Consider the following 16,502-nt stretch of genomic DNA (forward strand, 5'->3'; position numbering starts at 1 on the left):
GGGCATATGAGGTTCAAAATGCAATGCTCTTCCTTTTGGGGCAGAAATCTTGAGTTACAAGAAACTAGCCTAATCTAAAGCAACACTGCTTTTTAGTTGTCTCTTTGAGACTATAGCTATTTAAAAACCTCGCTCAAGGAACACATTAAAAAATATCCAGGACTAACTTATGGGAGGAAAAGATAAAACAGAGTGTTTGGGTCAGCTTTCAGTTACTATGACAGAATACCTGCAACAAACATCTCATAAGGAAGAAAGAAAGCAAAAAGAAAGAGGGGGGGTTGGAATCTTAATAACTCCTCAAGGGCATTCCCTCAATGACCTAACTTCCTTCCCATGAATGTATGTTGGAGTAGATCCATCTCCAGCTATGATTTCTATGATTCAATAGAAATCATTTATGTTTGTACCCTGACAGCAACTTTGTGAGAGAGCCTGAAGCAGCAAATTCAACTAAACCATGCTCAGATTCCTGACAGTTACAATAATAATTATTATAATTATTTTTATTACTTTGGTGACAGTGCTGGATATTGAACCCAGTGCCACTGAGATACACCCTCAGCTTCACAGTAATTTTGAGATAATGTGTGTGGCTTTAAGCAACAGGGTAATTTTTTGTATAACAATAGATTGTGATACAGATGGTTATTTCATTCTAGTTTACTAATATCCCATACCATCCTAATCAGTATGGTATGGAAAGCCAGGCTATATAGACATTATAGGACACATTCTTACCATCCTGTGGTATTAAAAAATTCAAAATTAGAATTTAAATTACAGTGATCTTGGAAGAGAACTGTCCCCAGAAGGCTAACTGAAGCAGTTCCTCCATGGAGAAATTTAGCCCAGACCTCAAAAAATTTCAATAGAAATCATTTATGTTTGTACCTCATTTGATGAAGTGATTTTTCAAGTTCTGTTTTATATAGTAAATTTTCAACATGTGGAACATGCTCTTCTGTCTCATCTTGTTATCCTTGGCAAAGATGATGCCCTTTACCTTCTACTCCTACCACCTGACCTGGGAAAGTCTCCAATCTCCTTAAGCTTAACTTGAGCTGTGAAGTTTCTTTGATTTCCTTAGACAGAGGAAGTCAATATCCTCTGTGGGTTCTTGACCTATTTCAGCACATATTTTGTATTAATAGCCCAAATTTCCTAGGCCCCAGAAGTCTGTGATTATGAATGAGTACACATGAACATTAATAACTCCAATGTCGCAGATTAATTTCTCCTTTATCCACTGGTCCTGCACAAAGTCTCCCTTATTTCTGAAGATTGATGGGTGTGCTCCATATGTGCTTGGGAATAATGCTATGCTCTGCTGCCACTAAAGGAGTCCCAGCACCAGTTTTCTGTAAGAACATTGTTTCTGGCCCAGACATATAATCCCAAAACTCCAAAGTGGAAGAGCATAGAAATACCCAAATGGCGCAGCAAGCATAATTATTTTTCATTTGTTTGTTTTAACAGAAGTGGCATAACATGTCTAGAATTGCTTGCTGGAATAACTGGGAAGATATTTACCCTCTTTCCTGAAACAAAACAACAAAATACAAGACAAAATACATTTAAAAATTGTTTTCCCGATACCAGACATCAAGCAATAAAGAACAGTGATATTTAAGAAGAGGGAAACAAATGAATGAGTCCAACAATTGTCCCAGTTTTCTGCTTGAGAGTGTTTGTAGGCCACAGTTTAAGGACAGAGAACTAAGATGGAGCTCAGTGGACTCCCTGAATTGAGGAGACAGGGCTGAGAGAAAAGAGAGACCAAGACAGGTAGAGTTCCTTTGACAGAATACAGGAGAGAGCTGCACAGAGAAAGAATCTCAAGGGTTTTCCTTGAGTATGGATTATTAAGTGCATTAAAGAAAACAACCTTCAACCTAAATAATAGAAAGAGAGTGTCCAAAGGATAATGATATTTATTTGGAGCAGAACATTGGAATGGGAATATGCATGCCATAGTTAACTGTGAGCATATTCAAAGAGGCTGACTCAAGAAGAAGTGTTTAAAGGTGGATAAAGGAGGACTATATAAACATTTTGAAATAATCCCCACCTACAGGGATCAAAACATGTTTCACCAGTCCCAGGTTGAACAGAGAGTTATGGGTCAGATATTCTTGCAGAAGTTTGTTACCGTAACCTTTGTTTAAGTTATCGTTACGACAGTCTTTTATGAGTAGGTCTTACTATCAGGCATACATGCCAAAGTTCCCTTTCTTTATAACTTCTTTTCTCTTTCCTTTATTCCTTCCCTCCTCTCTACCTTCCTTCCTTCCACTAGGGTTTGACAAAAATGACTCTGACAATTTCCATCTCATACTACCTCAGGTCTGGGAAAACTAACTTTCAAGAGGATTAGAATGAACAGGGCCCAACACTCACACAGGGTCAATCTACTCACTAGAATAACAACAACAACAGCAATCTTGTAATTCTGCTTCTACCTCTGTCTTAGTCCATTTGGGCTGCTACAACAGAACACTGTACATTGGGGTGGCTTTCAAACAACAAAAATCTATCTCTCGCAGTTCTGGATTCTGAGAAGTCCAAGATCAAGAGGCCAGTGGACTTGGTGTCTAGTGAAGTCATGCTTTCTGGTTCACGGATGGCCATCTTTTTGCTACATGCTCACATGGTAGAAGGGGCATGGCAGCTCTCTGAGGTCTTTAATAAGGACACATCCCATTCATTTCTCTTGATCTAATCACCCCACAAAATGTATCACCTTCTAATATTATCGCCTCAGTAATTAGGTTTCAACATGAGAGTATTGGAATTATTTAAGCATTCAGACCATAGCAGCCTCTTCCACGCTATGTACCCTTTGCAAGTATACTCTTATGCCAGTTATTTACTTTGTCCATGCTTCAGAAGGAAGGAAATAAAGATTTGAGCAAAAACATGTGAAAAAGAGTCTAGATAGGTAATACAAAAGATCAACCAAACTAAGAGCTTGTTTTTCTAAAATATAAGCAAAATTGGCAAAACTTAAGCTAGAATAACCAAGAAATAAAGATAAAGGAATTAAATACATAAAATTATAAAAGAAAGAGGAGACATCACAACTAATATCCAAGAAGTACAAAGGATCATGAGACTAATATGAACAATTACAGGCCAATAAATTGAATAATCTAAGAACAGGCAAATTCCTGGAAACATACAATTAACCAAGTCTGAATAATGAAGAATCAAAATCTGAACAAATTGACAACAAGTAAAGATATTAGTGCAGTAATCAAAACCTCCAAAGAAGAAAAGCCCAGGAGCAGGTGGCTTCACAGGTGAATTCTACTAAACATTTAAAGAGAACTAATTTCAGTTCCTCACCCTCTTCAAAAGAATGAATAAGGAAGTTTTTGAACTCATTTTATGAAGCCAGATTACCCTCATACCAAAGTCAGACAAGTACATTACAAGAAAAGAAAATTATATCTAATAATCCTGGTGAACCTGGGTTCAAATATTCTCAAAAAATACTGGCAAACTGAATTCATATTAATGGGATCAAATCCCATGATCAAGATGAGTTTATCCTTGGTATTCAAGGATGATTCATCCTACACAAACCAATAAATGTGATATGCCACATAAAGAAAATGAAGGATAAAAGTCATATGATCATCTCAATAGATGGAGAAAAAATGTTTAACAAAACTCAACATTCTTTCATGATTAAAACCTTTAAACAATTTGGTATACAAGGAATGGACCTCAACATAATAAAGGCTACATATGATAAGTCTACAGCCAATGACAAGGGTGCAGCATTCTGCTCAGCATACTATGAAACTTCTAGCAGAGCAATTAAATGAGAAAAATAAGATACAGTCACAATGAAAAGGAAGAAATCATCTGTTTGCAGATGACATATCTCATAAGTAGAGAACCTCCCAAACCCCACCAAAGTGCTATTAGAACTAATAAAATGTATTCAGAAAGACTGTCTAATACAAAATCCATATGCAAAAACCAGTTGCATATATACACAGACTAATAGCAAATTATAACAAGAAATTTTAAAAATTCCACTTGTAGTAGCATCAAAAACAACAAAATACTTAGGAATAAATTTAAACAAGGAGGTGAAAGACCTATATGCTGAAAGCCATAACATTGATGAAGTAAATTGAAGATAAAAATAAAGACATCCCATGTTCATGGATTGGAAGAATTAATATTGTTAAAATATCCCTCTTACCCTGAGTAAATCTACAAATTCAATGTAATTCCTATCAAAATTCCAAAGGTATTTTCCACAGAATTAGAAACACATTATAAAATTTGTGTAGAATCACAAAAGTTTCAAAATAGCTAAAACAATTTTGAGAAAGAAGAAAGCCGTTGGTTTCACACTTTCTGATTTACAACTGTATAGTCAAAACAGCAGTGCTCAGATAAAAAAGATACATAGACCAATGGAACCAAACAGAAAACTCAGAAGCACAAACATGCATGTATGCTCAATTAACCTTTGATGAGGGTGCCAACAATACACAATGGAGGAAAGAATACCCTCTTCAATAGATGATGACAGGAAACTGGATATCATGCAAAAGAATGAAATTGGATCTTTATCATATACCATCAGCAAAAATTAACACAAATATATTATAGACTTAAATGTAAGACTTGAAACCACAAAACTCCCAGCAGAAAACACAAGAAGAAAGCTCCTTGACATTGGTTATGGCAATGATTTTTTGGATAAGATGACAAAAGTACATCAAAAGCAAAAATAAATAAACAGTTCTGCATTAAACTAAAACCAACCATCAAATAAACATACAAACTGCTGAATAGCAAAGGAAACAATCAACAAAATTAAAATAGGACATATGGAATGGAAGAAAATATTTGCAAAACATATATCTGATAAAGGGGCATAGAGAAAGAGTAACCCTTGTATATCATTGGTGAATATGTATGTAAAACGATAGAGACATAATGGAAAAGAATATCTCCAAAAGTTTTTAAATGGAACTACTATATAATCAGGCAATCCCACGTCAGAGTACAGGTCCAATCTATCTTGAAAAGATATCCATGCTTCCATGCTCACTGCAGCATATATTCATTGTAGCCAAGAGATGGAAACACCCTAATTGTCGATACATAAATGAATAGAGAAAATGTGGTACGTGTGGATACACACACACACATAATGGATGTACATATTCCAGGGGCTATGGGGTTGAGGAAAATGGGAGATATTGGTCAAAAGATACAAGCTTTTGGTTATAAGATGAATAAATTCAGAGATTCTAATTCACGGCATGGTGACTATAGGTACTAATAGTGTATTTTATACTTGAATTGTGCTAATAGAGTAGCTCTTAAGTGTTCTTATAAAAAAATATTAAACTACGTGAGGTAATGGATGTATTAACTAGCTTGAAGATGGCAATCACAATGTATCTGTATATAAAGTCATCAAATTTCTTACCTTAAATATATACAATTTTGTCAACTGGTCCTCAGTAAAGCTAGAGAAATAAGTTTAAAAATTAAACTAAAAACTTAAATGAAGAACCATCCTTTTGGTACTGTGAGATCTGTACTCTATAGGAAGAGACACACAAGTAAAATTAAAAAACCAGAGAGGCTACTTGCTTTTCTTCTTCTCTGGTCTCCACATAGCACTGACCTGATGACAGAGAATAGGTATTTTAAAAAAATTCTCTGTATTTCAATTACTTTGTAAAATGGGCAAAAATAGTGGTACTTACCCCAAAGGATCGGTGTTATAATTGAAGGAGTTAATGCATATAAAGGATTAAGAATAGTACCTGACAATTTTTCAGTAGTAGAACTGGAACTGGTCAGTTAATTGATTCAGTTTAAATGGTGAATCAACAACACTGAAATATAAATATAATGAGAGAGATTGTTTGTTTTTTCCAATATCTGTTCATATTAGTCAGGTTAATGTTACTATTAAAATATCTAAGGAAATCAACTTACAAAGATAAAAAGCTCATAGTTCTGGAGGTTCCAGTCCAAGATCAGGTATCCCCATAGCTTTGGGCCTCTGATGAGGATGTCAGATAGCAATGGCAGGGAGCACATGGTGGAGCAAACTGCTTACTTTGTGAGCTAGGAAGAAGCAAGAGAGAATGAAACAGGGTACCACAATCACCTCTGGGGGCATTCCCCCAATGACCTAAGGACCTTACATAATCTATAGGTCCACAGCACCTCCTTACAGCACTACCCTGGGGAACAAATATTTAACACATGGATCTTTGTGTAGACACTATGTATATGCAAACTACAGCCTTCTGTCCCTGGCCCTCAGAGGTTCCCTTCCACATCACAATGCAAAATGCATTACTTCATCCTCAAATGTCCCCAAATCTTAACTGGTACAGCACTGCTCAAAAGTTTAAGTCTACAACCTCCTCCAAGACTAAAGGCAAACTCAGTTGTGAGCCCTAGAATAAAATTTCAAAACCAAGTTACACATTTCAAAGATACAATGATGGGGCAGTCATAGGTATACCTTTCCATTCCCGAAGGGAGAAAGGTAACAGAAGAGTAAAAAAAAATAGTAATTGGCCAAAAGTAAGAACAAAACCCAGCAGGGCAAACATTAAATTGTAAAGTTCCATGTCTAGCGCCAAAGAACACCATGGTGAGATGTGAGCTCCTAAGGGATTGGGCAGCCTCACCTCTATAGCCTTATTGGTTACAACTCATTTGGCCACTGTCTTGGGCTGGCTCTGCACACTGCCTGCAGCTTTCCTTGTCAGGCATGCCATGTCACTGGTACCTTTACCTTCCTGGGATCTCCACTACAACTTCAGCTTCAGTCCCATAGCTCCCTATGCATTACCTCATCAGGGACTGCTTGCAGGAATTCCAACCCCACAGCACACAAGCTGGTCCCCCAAACTTTCCTTTGAAATCTCATTGAAAACTATCATGACCCCCCAAAGTCTTACATTCTGCACACCCGCAAAGCCAGTACCACATGAATGACTGGATGATTCCAAGGTCTGCTGTCAGTACAAGCTGTACCTGGTCCCATTTGAAACATGACTGTGGCTGAACATAGGGAGAAGAATCCTGAATCCCAAATCCTGAATCTTGAGGCAGTCCTGGGCACACAGTGTGCCCTCAAGTTCTATTGAAATGATTCAACTCTGGAAAACTTGCATTCCTACAGGCAGCCTGTGATGGGTGTTGTGGCCTTGTTGATTTCTAAGATGTTCACCTTTTGAGGTATCTTTCCTACTGACCCAATGCAAAACACTTGACTTCTTTTTACTGATACTAATCTCTGTAGCAACTGCACCCTGTTTTGCCTCAACTTCATGTTCTTTCCTTTCCTGGTCAAGTTACAAAATTTTTAAATCTTTCCACTCTGCTCCTTTTTGCTCCTGCTTCTCACTGCAATCTCACCAAAAGAAGCCAGTAAAACCCATACCAGAGTCAGAATGCTTTGCTGCCTTGGAATCTCCTCTGCCAAGTAAACTACTCCAAAACCTTTAAATTCAACCTCCCATAAAGTCCTAGAACATGGCCAAATTCTTTGCCATGATGTTAACAGGATGGCCTTTTCTCCAATTCCCCAGAGAATCCTTGTTTCTACCTGAAACTTCATCAGCCTGGCCTTTACTGTCCATATTCCTATTAGCACTATCAGTCTTCTTAACTGTCACAAAAATTACCCATTAAGATCCTTCTCTAGCATTTTAGGCTTTCTCTAGCCTGCTCCTAACTCTTCCCAAAATACAATCACAAAGTCTCCTCCACATCTTCAGGTATAAAGCATGGTCCCCACTCCTTGGGACCAATTTTTTATATTAGTCAGTTGCACTATTTTGTTATTACTGTAACAAAATATATGAGGTAATTAACTTATTGAAAGAAAGGGTATATTTAGCTCATAGCTCTGAAGGTTCCAGACCATACTAGGAGCCCCATAGATTTTGACCTCTGGTAGTGGTGCTAGATGACAATGGCAGGAATATGTGGCACAGCAAACTGCTCACATCGTGAGCCAGGAAGCAGAGAGTCAGGATGGACCAAGGTCCCATAATTCCCTTGAGGGGCAAGGCCCAATAACCTAGGGACCTCCCAAAAGGTCTCACCTCCTAAATATCCTAATACCTCCCAATAGCACCACTCTGAGGATCAACACTTTTTAGCACAAGGGTCTTTGGGGAACACAATTCATATTCAAACCATACCATTGTTTCCTCCTTCTCTATAGATTAATGTGACAGATATCTTCAAAAATGCTACCCAATGACCCCTGTCTCATGATGCTCAAGTTCTTGTGGAATTTCCTGCCCTTCAGTGTGTTCTAGGTCTAGTGACTTGCTTCTAACAGAATATAGCAAAAGTGATGAAATGTCACTTCTCAGATTTAGGTCATTAAAAGAGTTTGAATTCTGTCTTTTTCATATTCTTGCTTTCTCCCTTACTTATTCTAGGTAAAACCAGTTGGCGTGTTGTGAGCAGCCCTATGGAGTAGCCCACATGGCAAGGAACTAATTTCTCTGGCAGTACCAATAAGGAATTGAAGGCTGCCAACAGCAATATGAGTGAACTTGGAAGTGAATTCTGCCCAAATAGAGCCTGGAGATGACTACAATCCTGGATAATGTCTTGACTATCGCTTTTTGAAAGATCTAGAGTCAATGTTTATTGTTTTAAGCCATTATGTTTTGAAGAAATTTGTCACAGGCACTAGAAAACTATTACAGTAATAGAAATTCTGATTTGTAGAAACAAATAAACTAGCAGAATAAAGACCTTTCTAGTAGATGCGGCCACATGACTGAGTTGTAACCAACAAAATACCCGAGACTTTATGTGCCATTTTCAGATCAAGGCTTTAAAAAGATGTCTATGCCAGCCCCATACCCACTTTCCTATTTCTTTAGTCAATACATCACAAATTGCAATGGTGAAGCTAGAAGATGGAAAGGCCTGGATCCCTGAATCACTGTATGGAAAAGGACTGCTGACTGTCCAGGCTTGCTCACTTGTGAGTGAAATATAAGCTTCTACTAATTTGAGTTATCTTAATTTTGCAGTTGATTTGTTACCACAGAAAACAAACCCTAATTAATAATTTTATGTGAAAGAAAAATAGACTTTTCTCTGGAGTTAATCACTGTTATTTTGGGCATTTGTCACAAAGCTTAACTTACATTTATTCATATGCATATCTTAAGAATTTTATTTTTACCTAAATATTTATTTCCCAATCATTAAAGCCTTTCTTTTGAGATTGCTCCTCTGATTGGAGTTCTGGGTGGCTTTTTTTACATGAACTATACCCCTGGTGCTCTGCATTGGATTTTCAGTTTCATTTTGTTCACAAAATGGACAAAAGATAAAAAGTTTTATAAAGTTAATAGAATGCAGAGTACTACTAGATTTGGGACTTCTAAAATTTTCTCTAGTTTTTTATAATTACCAGGTCTATACCTAATTCAATGAATATTTTTCTTTACAATCACTTTTATCTGATTTTTCCAAAGCATTCGTCTTGGTTTTCATGGAAAAACAATTCTTTTTCTTTGCAGACTCAAATTTCATCAATTGATGTAATTTAGTTAAATTACATAATTATGAGGAGTACAGTGGAAAAGAACAGTTTAGCAATAAATACAAGTGACTCTGGATAAGCATTCCATTAAGCCAGTGGAAGCAAATCTGCAAGTAAAGGCTACAAACTTTTTGGTATTTTATGGGGATGAGGTGGCATATTTAGGACAGAAGATTGAGAGCATTAGGCTAAGTGGTAGCTGTCTAGGAATAGTTCCTATAGAATGCCCATATGTGTACTTCTCTCAGGACAAAGTCCATAGTTTTCATCAATGTTCAGAGGATCCATAATGTTTAGTACTGTACTATAAATGGAAACCTAATACCTGGGGCCAGGATGAGAAATAAACACCTTCTTTTCTTGAATTTTCTTTTAGATACTTCTACATCTACCTTTTTCTTGAATACTCCTTTCTGTTGGGGGCTATGCCATGCGGACTACACCAAGATGGCGCCTGGCAGCCAGCCAGAGGTTGTTTTGATCACATGGTGGTGAGGAGGTTGATTAACATAAGCACACCCAGGTGATTTATCATTGGCCGTATTCAATTAAGTCCACGCACACAACGCTGTGCACAGGTGTTCCCGAGTGCTCCTGATCTCTCCTCGAGTGCCGGTGGTTCCCGGGTTTCCTGAATCAACAATAAACCATTCCGAATTCAAGAGCCTCACTACTCGCGCCAAATTGACTCCGCAGGACGGCGTAGCCTTTCTCCCTGAAGAATAGATTTATGGAAACGAATGCTTATGAGTCAGTGATCCTATCAGTTTATCAAAAGCAAATATTACTCCAAATAGCTGAGTGCTTAGTGTTCTTAGTACCATACAATGTTATGTAATGAATAAGAGGCAATAAGTTACTGAGGAATTTGGTTGCAATTTTTCACGAAGGAAGCTGTTCTACCTGATAGATCTGAAAACTAGTTAGAAATTACATCAGCTTTCTACTACTGTTTCCTGAGATAATCCACTTTTAAAAAGTAAAGGTTTGTTTTGGATCACAGTTTCAGAGGTTTTAGTCCGTGGTTGTTTGGCCCTTTTGCTTTGGGCTTGTAGCAACACAGTAAATCATGGCCATACCACATGACAGTAGCTGGGAAGCAAATAGAGAGACAGGAAGAGGCTATGGTATCCCCTTTAAGGGCACACCCCGACTGACTTCCTTCCAGTAGACCTAGCGTCCTAAGTTCCCACCTCCCAATACTGCCACAGGCTGGAAACCAAAACTTAACATACTGATCAATGGAGTACATTCTAGATTCAAGTTATAGTATGAAAGGAAGTACATTTCCTAACTTTGGAAGCTTTGTCTTCTTAAAGACAAAGGTCTCTAGGCTGTGTTATTAGCACAGCACAAGGTTATGGGTTGATATATTGCTGATGGCAACATTTCATTTAAAAACATTTAGACTCTAAGTCTTGGTTTGTGAATGACACCCTCTAACTCCATTCAAGAAAATGCACCCTTCTCAGAGAAGTTGACTTTGACCATGATGTCTGAACAACAGCCCCCAACATTTTTAATTTACTTATTCTTCTTTGGTTTTCTTCATCACATTCATCACTATCTAACATTGTATTATGTCTATTTACTTATTATTTGTTTTTTATATCTCCTAATACATAAGCTTCATGAAAGCAAGAAATTTGTTTTGAATATCAATGTATCTCCAGTGCAAAGAACAATGCCTGGCACTTATCCTCCATTTTATAACTGTTTATTAGCAATTAAATGACCTCTTCCCATGTATAAATTTGAGCCAGACATGTAGGCAAGGCATTGTGGCTTATTTCTGAATTCCTTGACACTTACTGTCTGGTATAGAATTTTTCAAATAATGAATAGATGAATCATTTGACTACCATATCTGGAGAAAGTCTGTAGGAATACTGCATCCTAGGATGCGCTATTAACACATTCAGAACTGACTTTTAAAAAAGGACTTGTGCTGGGCACAGTTGTACACGCCTGTAATCCCAGTGGCTCAGGAGGTTGAGGCAGGAGGATCTCGAGTTCAAAGCCAGCCTCAGCAATGGTGAGGTGCTAAGCAACTCAGCGAGACCCTGCCTCTAAATAAAACACAAAACAGGGTTGGGGATGTGGCTCTACATGTGGTCAAGTGCTTCCGAGTTCAATCTCTGGTACCAAAACATAAAAAGACTTGTTTTCATGGGGTTAATTTATAACTATTTTCAGTTGCCAGGAGCAGATTACACAATCAACCCTGAAGTTCCCAAGAATAGAAGATCACTTGCAATGACTAGGACATATTCAATAATAAAATTCTAGCCACTCGGGACATTATATTTAGGTTTTCTTCCCCCCCCCCCCCCGACTACCTTTTTTTTTTTTTTTTTTTTTGGTGTCTTATAGTTGTACATAAGGTGGGATTTGTTGCTACATATCCATACATGCACACAATATAACAATATAACTTGGCCAATATCCCTCACCAACACTTCCTCACTCTCTTCCCTCCTCTCACCTCCTGGTCTTTTTTCCACTTTTCTATTTTTATTTTCCTGAGGCTTCCCATGCCCATCTTTCTTTTCCTTTTTTCTCTTTAGCATCCAATTATGAGAGAAACATATGACCTTTGACATTCTGAGTTAGGCTTTTTGTGCTTAACATAATGTTCTCATGTTCCAACCACTTTCTTGTAAATGGCATTAATTTTATTTTTCTTATGGTTGAATAAAACTCTTTTGCATATATATTGAAGGCTACCCAAGACAGGGAAATGACAATCCCTGGGAGGAAAGTAGATCATTGATCCTTTCCCAATAAATCCCTTCCCAGTGAAAAGACAATCCCTGGGAAGGAGATATTCATCAATCCTAAAATGGCAATCCCTGGGGAGAGGACAAGCATTGATCCTTTCCCAGTGACAGTACAATAGACCCTGGAAGGAAAGAGAAAAGCACCTTCCATCCTTGCCCAGTAAAAACATATCCCAGTAAAAACAAGCTTCAAATTCTCACAACCTGTTTCCTGAATGCCCAAACTGACACATTCTGTTACAGATTAAGTCCTTTCTCAGTGTAACATATAAAAACCAAGATCCCTTCTATAACCAGGGGCCATTTTCTACCCAGAAAGTGAGCCCCTCCGCCGCCTGACTCCACTGCTGAATAAAAGGCAGAGTTGATCCATGAAGTCTGCTCCCATTCCAGTTATGTGTGCTTTCATTAGTGTGCTGAAACTATTTTGGTTACTTTTGCTTACATATATACCACTTTTTTTTTTATCAATTCATATGTTGATGAACACCTAGACTGGTTCCATAGTTTGGCTAATGTGAACCTTGCTGCTATAAACATGGGTATGCATGTATCACTACAGTATACTGACTTTAATTCTTTAGGAAAAACACTAAGGAGTGGTATAGCTGATGGTTTCATGCCTAGTCTTTTGAGGAACCTTCATAGTGACTTCCATAGCAGTTGTACTAATTTACATTCCCAAAAGTGTAAAAGTGTTCCTTTTTATCCACAGCCTCCAGCATTTATGGTTTATATTTTTGATGACTGCCATTCTAATATGAAATCTCAATGTAGTTTTGATTTGCATTTCTCTAATTGTTAATGATGTTGAACATTTTTTTCAGGTATTAGTTGGGCAGTTGTATTTCTTCTTTTGAGAAGTATCTTTATATTTGAAATTTAATTATAATATTTCACTTTTGCACTTTCATTAATCACTGAGCTACATCCACAGCCTTTTAAAAAATTTTTATTTGAGAGAGGGTCTCACTGAATAGCTCAGTCTGGTCTCAAACTTGGTTGTACCTCAGCCTCCCAAGTATTTGCAATTACAGGCATGTGCCACCACCAGCAATAATAAATGTTGCTTAATTATCTTTGATACTCAAGGCAAACTTTAAGTGTTCATTCAAGTTTCATTAGACAAAACTACCTTCCTTCCTTGATCTCTCTCATTAGAATTAATAGCCATTTTGTCCGTGTTCCTAATCTATACCACCAGTTATTATTTCCTATCCTTATAATAAGCAACAGTTATTGGTACATGTCCATTTCTCCCAGAGCTCTTTAAGGGTGGGAGTATGTCTTTGTTATTTTGATAACAGCTTTCTTTCCCAGTGCTTAGCACAATGCATTGAATGAAGTACAATTTAAAAATTACCTTTATGTGTATTATCTTAAACATCACCCATGACATTTTAATTTTATATAGTCTAATGTTCTATGTTTAACTACCAGAAAAAAAAAAAATCTTTCCAAAGGCATATTGGGTCATTTTTTCCCCTTTAAAATCCTTCTTTTCTAGCATTTGTTCTTTGTATCTAATGATTTCATATATAAGGTGGCTTTCTACCCACTAATATCAAGATACTGGGTGGGAAATTAAACAAATGCCTATGGAAACCAGGGAAATAACATAATTTAGTTAGGAGGACATGGAGAGCTGTAGTGGTTCCACTAAACTGGAGGGCCCAGGCTCTATCTGATAGGATCAGCCAATGTGGCTACAGACACTTATTTCCAAGTAGGAACTCAATGTCTTTCAAAAGAAACATTTTTTTTAATGTGAAATTAATTAAAGTACAGAAGTCAGAAGTCAAATTTACAAGTTATATTTAAATATCAAATGGGTTTTTATATGTAATTCTAGAATCAAGCAGTATTTTTTATTCTATAAGCAGAAGGAATGTTCCCCTGAGCATGACAGAACAGGTGATTTTTATGAGAACAAGGAAACACAACAATAAAAGAAAACAGATTGGTTAAAATCAGGTTTTTCTCTTACAAGGGTTAAAGTAGAAGGAACTACCTAATTTCACTAACAGGTTGACTTGAGTCCTTTCTGATGGTTGCTGTCAAACTATTTTTAGGAAAAACTGGTTGGTTTGAGGATTTACCTGATTCTTTAAAGTTTCAGTTTGACTATGTGGCACTTATGGATGCCATTTTGCTTTGGTCTGGTCTGTAGCAGGAGCTCAAAGTCAAAACAATGGCTTCCATAATATTTGTTTAACAGACAAAAAAACTCCTCATGGACAAAACAAACGCCATAAGCAGGCTTTATCCTAAAGCAGCCACCAATGTAGAAGTCTTGTACTAGGTAAATGTCCTTTAAACCATGTGAATAATATGGTTATTAAACCATGTGAATAATATTTTCCCTAGAAATAAATGTAAAAATCTTAATTTCAAAACTTGTGATATGAAATAATATCACAAATAATATGAAATAAGAAGAGAAACAAGGAAGAAAAAAACGTGAGTTAGAAAGTAGGAGGCAAGTAATAGATATTTTAAACAACACTCATTAAGAAGGTGCCAATGATTGGCATTTAATAACTTCTCTCCTAACACTGTAGCACTTCCAGTGGTCCCACAAGGAAGTGGAAATTATTTTCCCCATATTTATGAGACTGGGGCAAAGAGCAGGTAGCTGATTATAAAAGAGAAATGGGTAGATAGCAGTTCACCATCAACCAGTAGCTAACACCTCTGGGGAAGGGGAAGGATCCCACTTTCCAACACAAGCAATCATCCCCTGGATGTTTCTTTTTCTGACTTTTTGGTCACACAGGCATAAGAAAGGAAACCTAAAATCTGTAAAAGACAAGACACCCCCACTTCCTGGGGCACCAGTTCTAGGTCCCGTCCTCTCCAGAGGAGTCTCCCTGGGTGTGTGTGTGTGTGTTCTATCCATTAAATAAATTTTACTTCTATTCTTGTGTCAAGTGCTTAATGTTCAATATTGGGGGAATGAGGATCCCATCCTGATTTTCAAGACCCTTATCATTTGTTTATCTTCCATAATACAGGATTTCTTATTTATCACTTCAGAGGGAGCAAAACTGACTAACTAGTCAGATTTTTTTTTTTTTCCCTGATTGGTCAAGTTTACTAAAGCAGTGGTTTTCAAATGATCATCAAACATCAGAATCACTCAGGATTTGTTAAAACAGGAGTCTTCCCAGAATTTCTGACCTAGAAGGTCTAGAGTGGCCCCAGAAAATTTACATTTCCAGCAAATTAGCAGATGATGCTGATATGCCTACTTGAAAGACTATTTTGAGAACCACTGAAGTTGCAGCTCCCAGGAAGATGGATGTATAAACATAAATCATTGCAATTCACGTTTGGAAAAGCTAACAGCCACAACAATCAAAACTACATACACACATAGCAAACCACAACTCTGGGAGTTCCAGTTTACTCTGTAGAGATTTATTTTACTTTGTCAAATGAAATTTATCAAAGGTCATTATTTGAGACTAGGATTCTGCACCAGATTCCAGCAAACCAGACAAAACCACTAGTGCTAAGTGCCACATATTCAAACTGACCTTTGAAATGGGTCAGACCTCTACAAAACAAAAAAGGAGAGTCACAGCAACCCATCAGAAGGGGCCCAATTTACCTGAGACAACAGGACAAGTCCTCTGTGTTAATCCTGCACGGAAAGTAATTTTGAAACCAATCTTTTTGTTTCCTATTTCTGCTCTCTTCTGCTCCTTTCTACCTATAAAGCCAATCTCTTCTGTTCACCTGGTGGGAGCTCTTACTCTTTTACAGAATTTGATGCTTCCCGGATTAATGAATCGCAAATTAAAGCCAGTTCTATCTATGCTTGTTGTAATTTTGGTTTTGAACAATCTGTACTACGGAACGGCTTCTATTTTTATAATCTTGCCAGCATTTAAACTCCTACGTAAACCGGTTCGGCCGGGATTCCAGCGATTGAACGCTGTATAAAAGGGCACGCTCCAGGGTGAAAAATATTAGCAAGTGAGTGATGTTTGAGCCTCTCTCATTCGCGTGGGAAAATGCCTCTGACGATCACTTCAAAGGAAATGTCATCCATTACCCCTCAAAGCAGAACGTCATTTTTCGGAACGTTTCCATAAATACCGAAAACCCGCTTCACACAACTCAGTGCCAACGAG

The 16,502-nt window shown here is 37.4% G+C and overlaps 1 long non-coding RNA gene across 1 annotated transcript; it reads right to left on the reverse strand.

Annotated features, from left to right (window-relative positions):
- Nucleotides 1-5,578: 5,578 nt before the first annotated feature.
- On the reverse strand, nucleotides 5,579-16,159 carry LOC124959740 (uncharacterized). The gene is made up of 3 exons (XR_007103981.1): nucleotides 15,977-16,159; nucleotides 5,983-6,114; nucleotides 5,579-5,879 (listed from the first exon to the last, which is right to left on the reverse strand). It is a non-coding gene; the product is annotated as an uncharacterized LOC124959740 (long non-coding RNA).
- Between the last annotated feature and the right edge of the window lie 343 nt (nucleotides 16,160-16,502).

Source organism: Sciurus carolinensis, chromosome 11, assembly GCF_902686445.1.
Source record: "Sciurus carolinensis chromosome 11, mSciCar1.2, whole genome shotgun sequence".
In the NCBI taxonomy this organism is placed as follows: domain Eukaryota; kingdom Metazoa; phylum Chordata; class Mammalia; order Rodentia; family Sciuridae; genus Sciurus; species Sciurus carolinensis.